We start from the raw sequence: 14364 nt of genomic DNA, 5'->3' as shown, positions 1-14364 counted from the left end.
ATCATAAAAATAATAGATTCATTGGAAATTTGTGCTACAATTTCTTGAATTTCAGCAAAGAAAACACTATTCCAGTCAGGTAGCTTAATGTTTTCAACTTCTTCATTTACAATTTCATCAAAATTTAATGTTCTCACAGGACTTCTAAAATTGGATGATTCAACAAGATACACTTATTTTGAAATAAAACTTCGATCAGGCTTTTTGTGCCTCATGATATTTGATATCTTATCGTAAATCACTTTCATATTTGCAGTATCTTTTGTCTTGTTTTCACTTGATGATGAACTCACTGTCACACCAATATCATTTATCCTGTATACATATTTCTCTGCAGAAGTAATGGTTCTTTATTCGTGGATGATTTTTTCAGCACCTATGATTAAAGCCCTTGATTTCCATGGGTATCATTTATGTAACGTACAAATTGATCTTTAGAAATACTGATGGTTGATACTTCAATGGTATCTTCAATATTTATGATTATCCATTGGTTTTTTGTCAATGCATTTTGAAATTATTCACTCTGTTCTCTAATTTCTACAAACAAGTTTCTGTATCCAATTCTTTCCAAGTGTGAATGAAATAGGCCCTCTTCATCAAAAGATTTACTATTGCTTAAAATTTACTTAAGTTAAAAGTGTTCAAAGTTTGTGCGAGATATGTAACATGGGAAATGTTTTTACTATGATTTCTCTAACAGTAAATCACAAAGGAATGAATTGTTTTGTCCTTTTTCTTTAAAATATATCTAACCAGTCAAGGTACTGCCTACAGAATTCAACAACAAAATATCTCTCTGTAACTAACTTCGGAAATAGAAATGTCTTACCTTGAAATCCATATATTCAAATTAGCATATTACTTTCTCTTTCTTCATGCATACCATTTCCCCATAGGAAAACTTATGTTTTTCCAGACATACAATGAGGTTATTATCCAGTTATCATATAGTTGATTTTCCTCATAAAAACATCTTGAATTAGATAAGTGTTTGAAGAAGCGTTATTCTTCTAGAGTATAGGATACAAAAATTGTATTGGTTCTTAATTCACATTTAATTTAGGATTACATGGAAAACCGCTAAAGCTATCTCTTGAAATCAAAGTTATTATGAGATACACCATCATGAAGAACCTTTTGGTCTTGGATAAATTGGTTAACTAAAAATCTAATTCATTAGAAATGATATCAACCCAGTCGAATACACAATCCTTTTTGTATGTCTGATAAAGAATATAGACAATGAATTTTGGAACACTTGATGTAGTTTCTTGGCCCATGACACATGCACAAAGTGAACAATAGTATGTAAACAACTCTTTAAACGAATATATTTCTAGAACATCAAATTGCAAGGAACTTGGGGACTCGGCAAAAAAAAATTGTAATAACATTTTATTCACCTGCTTCTGAGATCGTGAAACTATTTGTTTCAGGCAATCGTAAGTGAACATTAGCCTCCGATAACTTGAATATTCATCTAAATGTATTTGCATTCAAATGTATTCTCTTCATTCACAGCATAATTGTTCTTATTTCTTAATCAATTTTTTTCACACACAAATGAACAATTTCCCTAAAATAAAAAAATTGTTGGCACACATGCAACATTCACTAATCCAGTAGTCCAAATCTTGTTACCATTTTTATCTTCCATTGGAAGAATAACATAATGCTTGTATGAAATCGACCAGTGGAAGTTCTCATTGAAAACACCAAGTAAATTAAAGGTATAAGTGAAAATCGTTTCTTCTCTTTCTCTACTAATCATATATGTTTCGTAGCTAAAAACAACTTCTAAATCAATAATGTTCTCAACACCACTAAATTTCACACATTTCTTTTTTTGATTCTATATATATTCACTATATCTTACTTTTGCAAATGAAAAACTGGGTCCAATTATTGCAAGTGTGAAATATGTTACACAAAACATTTGTCAATAAACAAAATTAACATTAAGCAAAAGCTTTGTTTATAGGACATGCAAAAGTGCATAAGATGTTCATTGTGTGGAACAAGCTTTCAAGTTTCATTATGCAAATAATAAGATTGTTTATGCTTATATTATTGATGATATTTTAATTGTAAATATTTTTTGAATATCTGTTTGTTTATGCTCTTGTGATCCATATGATTAATGGATAACTACGGTGACGTTAAATTCTTTTATTGCTAATATTTTACTAAGCAATAGAATTCACTCATGATCAAATACACGATCTCCCACATTATATGCAAAAATGTTCATATGAAATAGATTTAATGCATTAATATTGCATCTGTACCATTGCTTTGTACAACAAACAAATTTTCTATCCATTGATGATTTAGCAATCACATTTCAAATATAATTGTTCATTGATGCTCTAGTAATTTTCTCCAAAAAATAATAAAATAACTTCACAATGAACTTTTGCTCAATGAGCAGTACAACATAAACAATTTAGAAGGAAACAAGTAAAACGATACAGATACAACCGATTTCACATAAAACTCTTGTCAAAGAATGACATATAGGGTCACAAAACAAGTAAAACACAACATACCTAATATGCATATCATAAAATTTGTATATGTGTACAAAAAATAAAATTCACAATTCTCAGAACATAGTTTCGATTTCAAAAACTAGAATAAAACCATTTGTAATTACGAGCCTTCTCTCGTAAAGAAATATGAAATATATCAACATGCATCCCCCCCACCCCCCTTCAAAAAAAAGAGAAAAAACAAATTATCAACAATCGGCCAATGCAACTACCGGCACATCATGTGCTAAAATTATGCCACAAAAGCATTATAAAACTTAGAACATTTGATTTATGATTCTTAAGATAATAAGAAAAAAGTCACTAACATGTTACATGTTATTATTATTATTATTAGCATTAGTGTTAGTATTAGTATTAGTATTAGTATTAAAGTTATGTCACAAAAGGTATATAGAACTTAAACAATTTGATTTATGATTTATGCCAAAGAACTAGTATACAGAATAACAAACACAATTTTTATATGACATAAAATGATTTCACGTACTTTTCACACATAAGTGCATCGATCTCAATCTGCAGGTACTAATGATAAAGTGAGCGCAATAATTGTCTATAAAAAATGGCAATTCCTGCAATCGCACTAGAAATAGATAATGTCATGCTAATACTTTGGAGGAGAGCTAAAGCAATATCTAGAACAAATGAAATCTTATATTGTTTGTCGATCTGCTATGGTCCAAATGCACCACGAACCCCTACTTGTTCACAATTTTTTGTGCTAAGAATATGGGCATGATATAGTGCCAACAAACTAGAAATGATTCTGTTGTCATTAATGCTAGTATCACAACTCCATCTTCTCAGCACATAATATTATAATCAATAAAATGAAAAATTCAAATACATGGAATTAAATATGACGAGACTACACATTCATATTCATTTTCCCCTTTGCACAGTTCTTCCACACACTTTTCTTCCACATAATACTGGTTGTTAAACAAAAAAACCCACTTAACATCACACATTCAGTATAACATACCATGCAATTTCATATTTATTTAACTTCATATGTGTTTTCTTCACACACAAAATAGTTACATGTGGTCATTATACGCAAAAATGATAAATATAGGGATAAATGACACTGTGAAAAAACATTGCTACCAACAGAGAATCCTTATAGTACAAACCTAGAAAAGCAATTGCATATAGCTCTAGAGCCATGCAAAATAGAGGATTTGCATAGAATGAAAAATCATATATATGAACACATCTTCGATTTTCAATTGTTCCTGAATGAACTTTTTTAAAGATTGTATAAAAGACAAACATATATTGGATATGCCATCACAGCTCAATTGAAAATCAAAAGTGCCTTTTGCAATATATCATTACTCTAGAAAATAGCCGATGTTCAATTGACCATGTTTTTTTTTTCTCCTCGCAAAGGAAACTTGTGCTCACATGCATTTTCTTATATCATTAATATGGAAAACATCCAACGTTCAACTAACCATGAATTTTTCTCCTCGAGAAGAGAAACTTGTCTTTTTGCTCCTCCCAAAGAGATGACAATTGAATTGAAAAAAAACACTGACGTTATTTCCTAATCACAGTTTAATTGTCCTCCTCATTATCTAGATACACTGTTATCAATGCAAGATTGCCAACGTACAACCAGGAGAAGTGACAATAAGTAATTTAAAGCAATCTATATCAAAATATGACAACATTACCATAGTTTCTATAGTAGTAATAATGACAATTGAATTGAAATAAAGCAACCAATGTTATTTCTAATTACGGTTTAATCATCCTCATAGTTAGCTAGATACACTGTTATCTAGTGTAGACTTTTAACCGTCGCAATGCCTTCAATGCAATATTGATGACAAAAACTCAGTGAAATTGATGGTGAGTAATCTCATGGAATATAAAAAAATTATAATAATAGCTATAGTAATCAAAATTCGATTGAAATAAAACAATCATCATTATTCATGAATCAACTGCTATAAAGTTGAGAAATTCCACGTGTAAGTTATCCTTTTTGAACTGAACTAAAAACATTTCAAGTATTTTTCACACATAAGTGTATTGATTTAGATCTGCAAGTACTATTGATGAAGTGAGTGTAATAATCATCTACCAAAAATGGAAATAATCACATCAACAAGAGATAATGCCATGCTATTAATTTAGAGAAGAGTTAAAGGAATATCTACAACGAACAAGATCTTGTATTGTTTGTTGATGTGTTATGATCCAAATGAACCAAGAAGCTTTGAAGAGAAGCCCAATGATTATCAAGGGCCCCTACTCGAGCACAATGTTATGTGCTAATAATATGGGGAGATGATGTAGTGCCAATGAACCAAACATGATGCACCTTTCATTAATGCTAGTATCATATACCCATCTTCTGAGCACATAACATTATAATAGACAAAATGAAAAAATTGATCAACAAAGAGGATGCCAATGAAAAAGAGGATGATTTCACGGCTATTGACCAATGTTCGTAGCAATAACAAAATGTCAAAGCACTCATGTAATTCAAAACACCATGAAAACTCTGCATATTTCATTTTGCAATGCTCAAGTGTAAACTGATTTTCGTAAATAATATGCTTATAAACATATGCAATTTGTTTACTAAAGGAAAATAAGTATTCAAATAAGTCATACTGAAGATAAAAACCCATTTTATAATACAAATATTTTCCTTGTGCGAAACCCATATTAAAGCTTATATTGTAAGTCATAGAAGTTACAGTAGTCAATTGTAAATGAGTATTAGTAAACCACTGAAAATAGGCAAAATTACAAAATTATGTTATGCACCACCCATTCACCCGCATAAACACACAGTAAAAACCCCATACAATGAAAATTAACAATTTTAATCATTATGTTCTCCCGCAAATACCCTGTCCTCTGCAAAAATTCATAGTTCTCAAATCAAATCTCTACGTAATTTCCCCCTACACATTGTACTCCACACACAAAAAAAATATTTTTACAACGAAACATAATAATATTCCCCACTCTCGTGCACATACCCTTTCATATGATATACGATCAGGAAATGTGTAAAAGTATTAGATTTGTTCAGAAAATTGATAGCTTATATTGTAAGTCATAAAAGTTACAATAGTCAATTGTAAATGAGTATTTGTAAAGCATTACTAAGTACAAAAATAGCTAAGTGCAAGTGATTGTGCATTATTACTGTTAGGTCCCTATAATACTAGTGATTACCCCATTACTATTGTAGTTGTATCCCTTATTAATATTGTTGTGCCCCTATTGTCCCCATATTGTTATTACTGTGCCCCATAGAATCCCTCTATTGTTATTTTTGTGCCTTTATATTATTATTGTTAGGTCAGCTGGGTTATATTGTGACTCCTTAGACTCCTATATATAGAAAGGAGGTTTTGTCATTTGAATCATCAAAGAATCATTCATTTGTGTAATGTAAAGGAGGTTGCCCCCTCGAAGAGGCTGAATTCTAAGGCGTTGATCTATCTTTTCTATCTTTTTGTGAGCTGGTTTCATAACATTTGGTATCAGAGCTTTGAATTCTAGGGTTTCGCTACTCCAAACAGGTCATCGTGGAATTTGCGCTATAACTTTTTTTCTGCGATGTTTCAGACGCTAAAAAAAACCCATTTGGGCCGAAATCGTTCTAAACCGCAGGTCCGAATTTCAGATCTTTTCGCACTATATTTGCGGAGATATGATCTGAGGAAGTTGGAATTTTTGCAGACTCCCGAATTACATTCCAAACAGCCGAACTAGGGAAAATAGTCATAACTTTTGTTTTGAGCATCAGATTGAAATTTCGTAAGAAGCTACAGAAAGAGGACGGACTGTAGTTTCCTGTATATATTTTTCAGATCCTAAGGTTGAAACAGTGACACGTGGCACTTCCTACAATTTCGCTCTTCTGAAAAGGTATATAATCAGGTCATCTTGGGAGATTGTGCATAACTCTACCTTGGAGAATCTAAATTCGATCATACTGGTGGCATTGGAAAGAGGACACAGAGCGACACTACAGGTCACAATTTCAGAATTGGATGATCTGAAATTACATAGATACATCAGAGGAAATATTGAGCTCCTACAAAGTGAAAAAAGGGTGTGTAGATTTTTTTAAAAGTTTTGCTTAAGCTTGGTTTGAAAAATTATTTTGAAGCAATTCAAAGGGCATAGTAGAGCATTATTATCGGTAAGTGATGCCTCGAGGAAAGAAAATGCAAACACCTAGTAAGAAACCTGAAAGCTCTAGCATGACTTATGAAGAAGAGGAAGAAATGCAACATGATATATCAAAATTACGAGACCAAGTGCAACAAATGTCACTCGCACAAAAAGTAACAGAATCTAATATGGATGGTTTAAAGAAAGATGTAGAAGCTAAGATGAATGATGTGGAAGCTAAGATGGATGATTTGAAGATAGATTTGAAGACATATTTGAATACAGGCATAGCAGATTTGAAGACGAATTTGACAAATTTTCTACAAGAAATACTTACTAATGGTGAAAGGGTAGTAAAGGAAACTCATGATGAGAACAAAAGAAATGTTATTCATGATTTCATAGACTTTAATGTTGGATCGAAGACCCACCATATTCTAAAAATCGACATGAGGAAGTTTGATGGCAAGGATCCCGCAATATAAATATTACAGATGGAGCAATTTTTCGATCTCAATAATGTGCAAAACGCACAAAAGGTATGTATTGCAACTTTATATTTGGAACCAAATCAGTTTGTATGGTATCAATGGCTTTACTCTCATAAACAAATTATCACTTGGGCAATTTTTACGGAAGAATTGATAGCACATTATGAGGATATAAAAAGCAACACTTTTTTTAGCCAATTGATAAGTCTCAAACAAAAGGGTTCAATAATGGAGCACATTGAGGAGTTCCAAAAATTGAACATAAGGGTAAAAAATATTCCAGAGGAGCATAGGATTGATGTGTTCATGGGGACTTCAAAGGATAATATCCAACATGATGTTCGCCTTTGGAAACTTGATTCACTAGAGAAGGAATTTAGGTTAGCAAGAAAAATGGAAAGCAAAATTATGGCAACTAGGAAGCATACCACTCACAACTATAAACATGGAAGTGTTGTTGCCCCTAGCCTTCCACAATCTATAAGATTGACACCACAACAATCAGAAGAAAAAAGAGCAAAAGGCTTTGTTACAGTTGTGATAGCAAATATACTAAAGGTCATAAGTGTGCTGAGAAGAAATTATTCTACATAGATTGTGAAGAGGAAGAAGAAAAGGAGAAAGAAAGGTCAAAAGAAGAGGATATACTCCAGGAACAAAGCCTAGATAAAGAAGAAATAAATCCAACCATATCTTGTAATGCATTGGCTAGAATTACCACTCCTCAAACCATCAAGATAGAAGGACAAATCAAGAAGAAAAAGGTAATAGTGTTGATTGATTCAGGAAGTACCCACAATTTTATTCATTGTAAGATAGCAAAAGAATTGAATTGCTTCCTATATCTAGCACCAGAGTGTCAAGTGATGGTTTCAAATGGAGGAATGATAAATTGCTCTGGAAAGTGCCATAATATCAAGCTATCCATGGGAGAATATGTATTGACTAGCCCAATGCTTTCCATTCCAATGGGAGGTGCTGATGTTGTACTAGGAATCCAATGGCTAGAATCCTTGGGTACAATAGCTTTTAAATTTTCAAGAACTTTTCATGAAATTTTCTGCAGAAGGAAAGGATGTTGAATTAAGGGGTATTGCATGGAAACTAGGAAAGATAATTAGCTCTAACAATATGACAAAGCTTCTAAAAAAGGAAAAAATATGATTAAGGGGTAATTGCACAATTATGTTCGTTAGATGTTTCCACATCGAAATCATCTATTTCTCCGGATCTGCAAGAAGTCTTGGACAATCATTCCAAGGTATTTGAGACTCCTAAAGGTCTCGTACCTATTCGTGATCATGATCATGCTATTCATCTGATTCCAGGAAGTGTTCCTCCAAACATCAAGCCGTAAAGATATCCTTATGCCCAAAAGAGTGAAATTGAATGTATGGTTGCAGAAATGCTAAAGGCGGGTATAATTCAACCTAGTCAAAGTTCTTTCTCTGCTCCAGTAGTATTGGTGCACAAGAAGGATGGATCATGGCGCATGTGTCCAGATTATAGGGAGCTCAACAAGCTCACTATTAAAGATAAGTTTCCCATTCCTATCATTGATGAATAATTGGATGAATTGCATGGATCAATTTACTTCACCAAGTTGGATCTTCTTTCAGGATATCATCAAATCAGAATGAAGACTGAAGACATTTCGAAAACAGTGTTTAGAAATCATGAGGGTCATTATGAATTTTTGGTCATGCCTTTTGACCTTACCAATGCACCTTTTACATTTCAAGGTTTGATGAATTCCATTTTCAAACCCTTCCTTAGAAAATTTGTGTTAGTATTTTTTGATGATATACTAATCTACAACAAGTCTTGGAACGATCATGTTGAACATGTTGACAGGGTGCTACAACTATTGGAGGAGAAGAAATTATATGCAAAAAGATCCAAATGTTTCTTTGGAGTACAAGAGGTGGAATATCTGGGTCATATTGTATCTCATGAAGGAGTTAAGGTAGACCCTAGCAAAATTAAAGCCATTAAAGAATGGAAAATCCCCACATCCATAAAGCATCTGCGAGGATTTCTCAGGTTGGCAGGGTATTATAGCAAGTTTGTTAAGAATTATGGGAGAATAGCAGCACCACTAACAACATTATTGAAGAAAGGTGCCTTTTCATGGACTCCAGAAGCAACAAAGGCCTTCGAACATCTTAAAGAGGCAATGTGCCAAGCACCGGTCTTAGCTACACTGGACTTCACAAAAACCTTTATTGTGGAATGTGATGCTTCAGGAAATGGAATTAGTGTTGTTTTAACATGCAAGATGAAAGACCCATTGCTTTTGAAAGTCATCCAATCAAGGGAAAGTTTTTAAACAAAGCTATTTATGAGAAGGAAATGTTAGCAATACTACATGCACTTAAGAAATGACGACCCTACCTAATGGGAAGACACTTCAAGGTAAAAACGGATCATGATAACCTTAAATACTTTTTAGAAAAAATATTATCCTCTGAAGAGCAACAAAAGTGGGTCACAAAGATGTTGGGTTATGACTTTGAAATCATCTACAAGAAAGGGAAGCAAAATGTGGTGGCAGATGCACTCTCAAGAAAGGATGAGGATGTGGAAGCATTTTTGTGCGCCATTTCTATTATCCAACCAGATTGGATAAAAGAAGCAAGGGAGGAATGGAAGAATGATGAAGAAGTGTGGGTACTTATTTGAAAGTTACAACAAGATTCCAGTACATCTGATACATTTAGCTGGCAAAATTATTCGTTATGGTACAAAGATCGCTTATAACTCTGTAAGAATTCCCAACTCAAACAAAAGATTCTTATGGAATTGCACACTTCTCCCTTAGGAGGGCACTCAGGATTTTTAAAAACTTACCACAGGGTTAAGAAGGAATTTTTTGGGATGGCCTTAAATCAGATATTCAAAAGTTTGTGACGGAATGTTTGGTTTTCCAACAAAATAAAGTTGAAACAATTAAGACCACGAGTCTATTACAACCTTTATCCATTACAAGCCAATGTTGGGAGGAGGTTTCAATGGATTTTATCACAGGTTTACCCAAGCCTGAGGGAAAGAGTGTCATCATGGTGGTAGTTGACAGACCTACCAAATATGCACACTTTTGTGCATTATCACATCCATTTAAAGCTAGTACAGTTTCTAATGCATTTATGGAAACAATTCAAAAGCTACATGGAAACCCAAAGATTATTGTAAGTGACAGAGAACCCATTTTCACTGGAAATTTTTAGACATAATTATTTTATTGTCTTGGTACTTAGTTAGCTCATAGCTCATCTTATCATCCTCAATCTGATGGGCAAACTGAGATAGTAAACAAATGTTTGGAAGGATATCTTCGTTGCTTTGTATCTGATAAACAGACGCAATGGGTCAAATGGTTGCCTCTGGCTGAATGGTGGTATAACACTTCCTTCCATACAGAAACAAAAATGACCCCATTTATGGCACTGTATGGATATCAGCCACCATCCATCACATCATATTTAAGAGAAAATTCTAAGGTTCAAGCAGTGGAACATCACATCGAGCATCAAAAACAAGTCCTCCAACTCTTAAAGGATAACCTCATGTTGGCGCTGAATAGAATGAAACAATAGGCAGATCAACATTGCAGCAAAAGAAGTTTTGATGTAGGTGATTGGGTATTCCTATGGCTACAACCATATAAACAAATGTCCCTCAAGCAAGCTAAGAAGGATAATAAATTATCACCAAAGTATTATGGTCTGTACAAGGTGTTGCAAAAGATTGGTACTATGGCATACAAATTGGAGCTTCCTTAGCTTCTCGAGTGCACCCAATTTTCCATGTTTCATGTTTAAAGAAGGTTATAAGCGACAAGCTCCCAATTCAAACAATATTACCAGAACTTGACGAGGAAGGAAAAATTATATTGGAACTGGAAGTAGTCATAGAAACAAGAACTTGACAGCTACGAAATTAATCAATTTCAGAGTATCTCATCAAGTGGAAGAACTTATCTACTGAAGATTCCACATGGGAGGATGAGAATTTTATACAGAAGCATCCAGAACTACTCAAGTCTTGAGGACAATACTTTTTTGAAGGAGAGGGGCATGTTAGGTCCCTATAATACTAATGATTACCCCATTACTATTGTAGTTGTATCCCTTATTAATATTTTTGTGCCCCTATTGTCCCCATATTATTATTACTGTGCCCCATAGAATCCCTCTATTGTTATTTTTGTGCCTTTATATTATTATTGTTAGGTCGGCTGGGTTATATTTTGACTCCTTAGACTCCTATATATAGAAAGGAGGTTTTTTCATTTGAATCATCAAAGAATCATTCATTTTTGTAATGTAAAGGAGGTTGCCCCCTCGAAGAGGCTGAATTCTAAGGCATTGATCTATCTTTTCTATCTTTTTGTGAGCTGGTTTCATAACAACTACATATGGAAAAGAATCAGAATTACAAAATTGCATTATGCACCACCCATTCGACTGCACAAACCCACAGTAAAAACACCACACAATGAAAATTAACAACTTTAATCATTATATTCTCCCATAAACACCTTGTCCTTTGCAAATATTCATAGTTCTAAAAGCAAATCTCTACGCAATTTCTCTCTTGCACATATGTCATACTCCGCATAGTAAAATCTCTTCATAATGAAACATAACAATATTCCTCATTCTCTCGCACATACTTCATCTTTCATAAACATTCATTCGATATACGATCTAAAAATTTGTAAAATTATTAGTTATGTTCAAGAAATCAACAAGCATACACCATCTCTGCATAGTAAAATCTCCACATAATAGAACATAATAATATTCCACATTCTCTTACACATACCTTTATAGGATACATAATCTTAGTTCTCTATAAAAAAACCCCATCCTAATTTCATCTTTTCCATAAAATATCAACACAGTAAAAGCTCCGCACAATGAAATCACCCACACATACCCCGTCCTCCACAAAGATTCAGTTCTAGAAATAATTCGCAGAACAATACTGAATTAATTGATTAACGCCAGCCTTCGTACAACTTCCTCCGCACACGCCTCTTCCATATACTCTTCCTTTGCACAACGACCTTCAAACAACCACATGTTTCCTTCGCATAACCACCACTATACAAGCTTGACCTATTAACTTTTAGCCAGACTGATATAGAAAGAGATCAACAAGCATTGTTTGACACTCATCCAATAACACAAATCAAGACTACATAGCCTGGAAAAATCAGAACATTGAAATTAATAATATTAATCATTCCCAAATATACATAGCTCTAAAATCAAAAGCTCTATGCAACTTCTCTCCCCCACAAAATTCGTAATATGCACAGTAAAATATTCGCACAATGAAACGTGATAATATTCCCCATTCTCTCGCTCATACCTTGTCCTCCATAATCATTCATATGATATACAATTGGAAATTTGTAAAAGTATCTCCACACAATGATTTGTGTAGCTTGTCACCACTAACGTTCAACCGACCATGACTTTTGCTCCTAGAGAAGAGAAACTTGTCATTCTGATCCTCACAAAGAGATGGCAAATGAATTGAAAGAAAACAATCGACATTATTTCCTAATCATAGTTTAATCATCCTCATCGTTATCTAGATACATTGTTATCAATGTAATATTGACAACCTACAACCAAGAGAAGTGATAGTAAGCAATTTAATGCAATTTGTATTCAGATACGAATAAATGATCATAATTGTTATAGTAATAATGATGACAATTGAATTAAAATAAAGCAACCAATGTTATTTCCTAATCATAGTTTAATCGTCCTTATCATTATCTAGATACACTATTATCTAGTCTAGATTTTTAACCGTCGCAATGCCTTCAATGCAATACCAATGATGGAAAGTTAGTTAAATTGACAGTAAGAAATCTCACGGAATACGAAACAATTACCATAATTTCTATAATAATCATATTTGAATTGAAATAAAACAAGTGTCACTATTCCCGAATCGATTGCTATAAATTTTAGAAATGCCACGTGTAAGTTATCATTTTCAAACTGAACTAAAAATATTTCATGTACTTTTCACACATAAGTGCATCAATCTCAATTTTAAAGTACTAATGATAAAGAGAGTGCAATAATCACCTACCGAAAATGGCAATTCCCGCAATCGCACTAGCAATAGATAATGCCATGTTAATAATTTGGATGAGAGCTAAAGCAATATCTAGAAGGAATGAAAGATCATATTATTTGTCGGTCTGCTATGGTCCAAATGCAACAAAATTCTCCAAATAGCAACCCTATGATTATCAGGAGCCCCTACTCTATCACAATGTTCTGTGATGAGAATATGGGCATATGATAAAGTGCCAACAAACCAGGAATGATGCACTTGTCATTAATTGTAATATCATATCCCCATATCCTCTAGACATAACTTTATAATCAACAAAAGATGCTCAACACATTACATTATCCTCAACACAATGTAATAATCAACTACCAAAAATAATAGGTTATGTGAATCTGCTACACCTATAAAATTACAACAAATATAACAAACCCAAGAAAATAACCGAGTAGTGATACAATCACACTAGCAATAGATAATTCCGTGCCATTAATTTGGAGAAGAGTTGAAGGAATATTTGCAACAAACAAGATCTTATATTGTTTGTCGATATGTTATGATCCAAATGCACCAAAATGATTCAAAGTGAATCCCTACGATTACCTGGAGCCCGTACTTGATCACAATGTTTTGTCCTGAGAATATGGGCATACGATACAGTGCCAACGAACAAAAATGATGCACCTGTCATTAATGCTAGTATCATATCCATGTCTTCTCAAAACATAACATTATAACTAATAGAATGAAAAATTTGTTTAATGAAGAGGATGCCAATGACAAAGATGATGATATCATGACCATTGACCAATGTTCACAACAATAACACACTATCAAAGCTCTCACGTAATTCAAAACACTATGAAAAAGCCCTAGATTTCGTTTTGCAATGCTCAAGTGTAAACCAATTTTCATAAGTAATCTGTTTATAGACATATACAATTTGTTTACTTAAATAAAATAAGTATTTAAATAAGTCCTACTAAAGATAGAAACATGTTTTATTATATGAAGCTTTTCCTTGTGCGAAACCCATATTAAAGCTTATATTGTAAGTC

Source organism: Pinus tabuliformis, chromosome 4_2 (genome assembly GCF_031772625.1).
Source record: "Pinus tabuliformis cultivar Carrire ecotype Pingquan chromosome 4_2, CPIR1, whole genome shotgun sequence".
NCBI classification, from domain to species: domain Eukaryota; kingdom Viridiplantae; phylum Streptophyta; class Pinopsida; order Pinales; family Pinaceae; genus Pinus; species Pinus tabuliformis.
The sequence above is the reverse complement of the archived record's forward strand: the minus strand, read 5'-3'. Positions refer to the sequence as shown.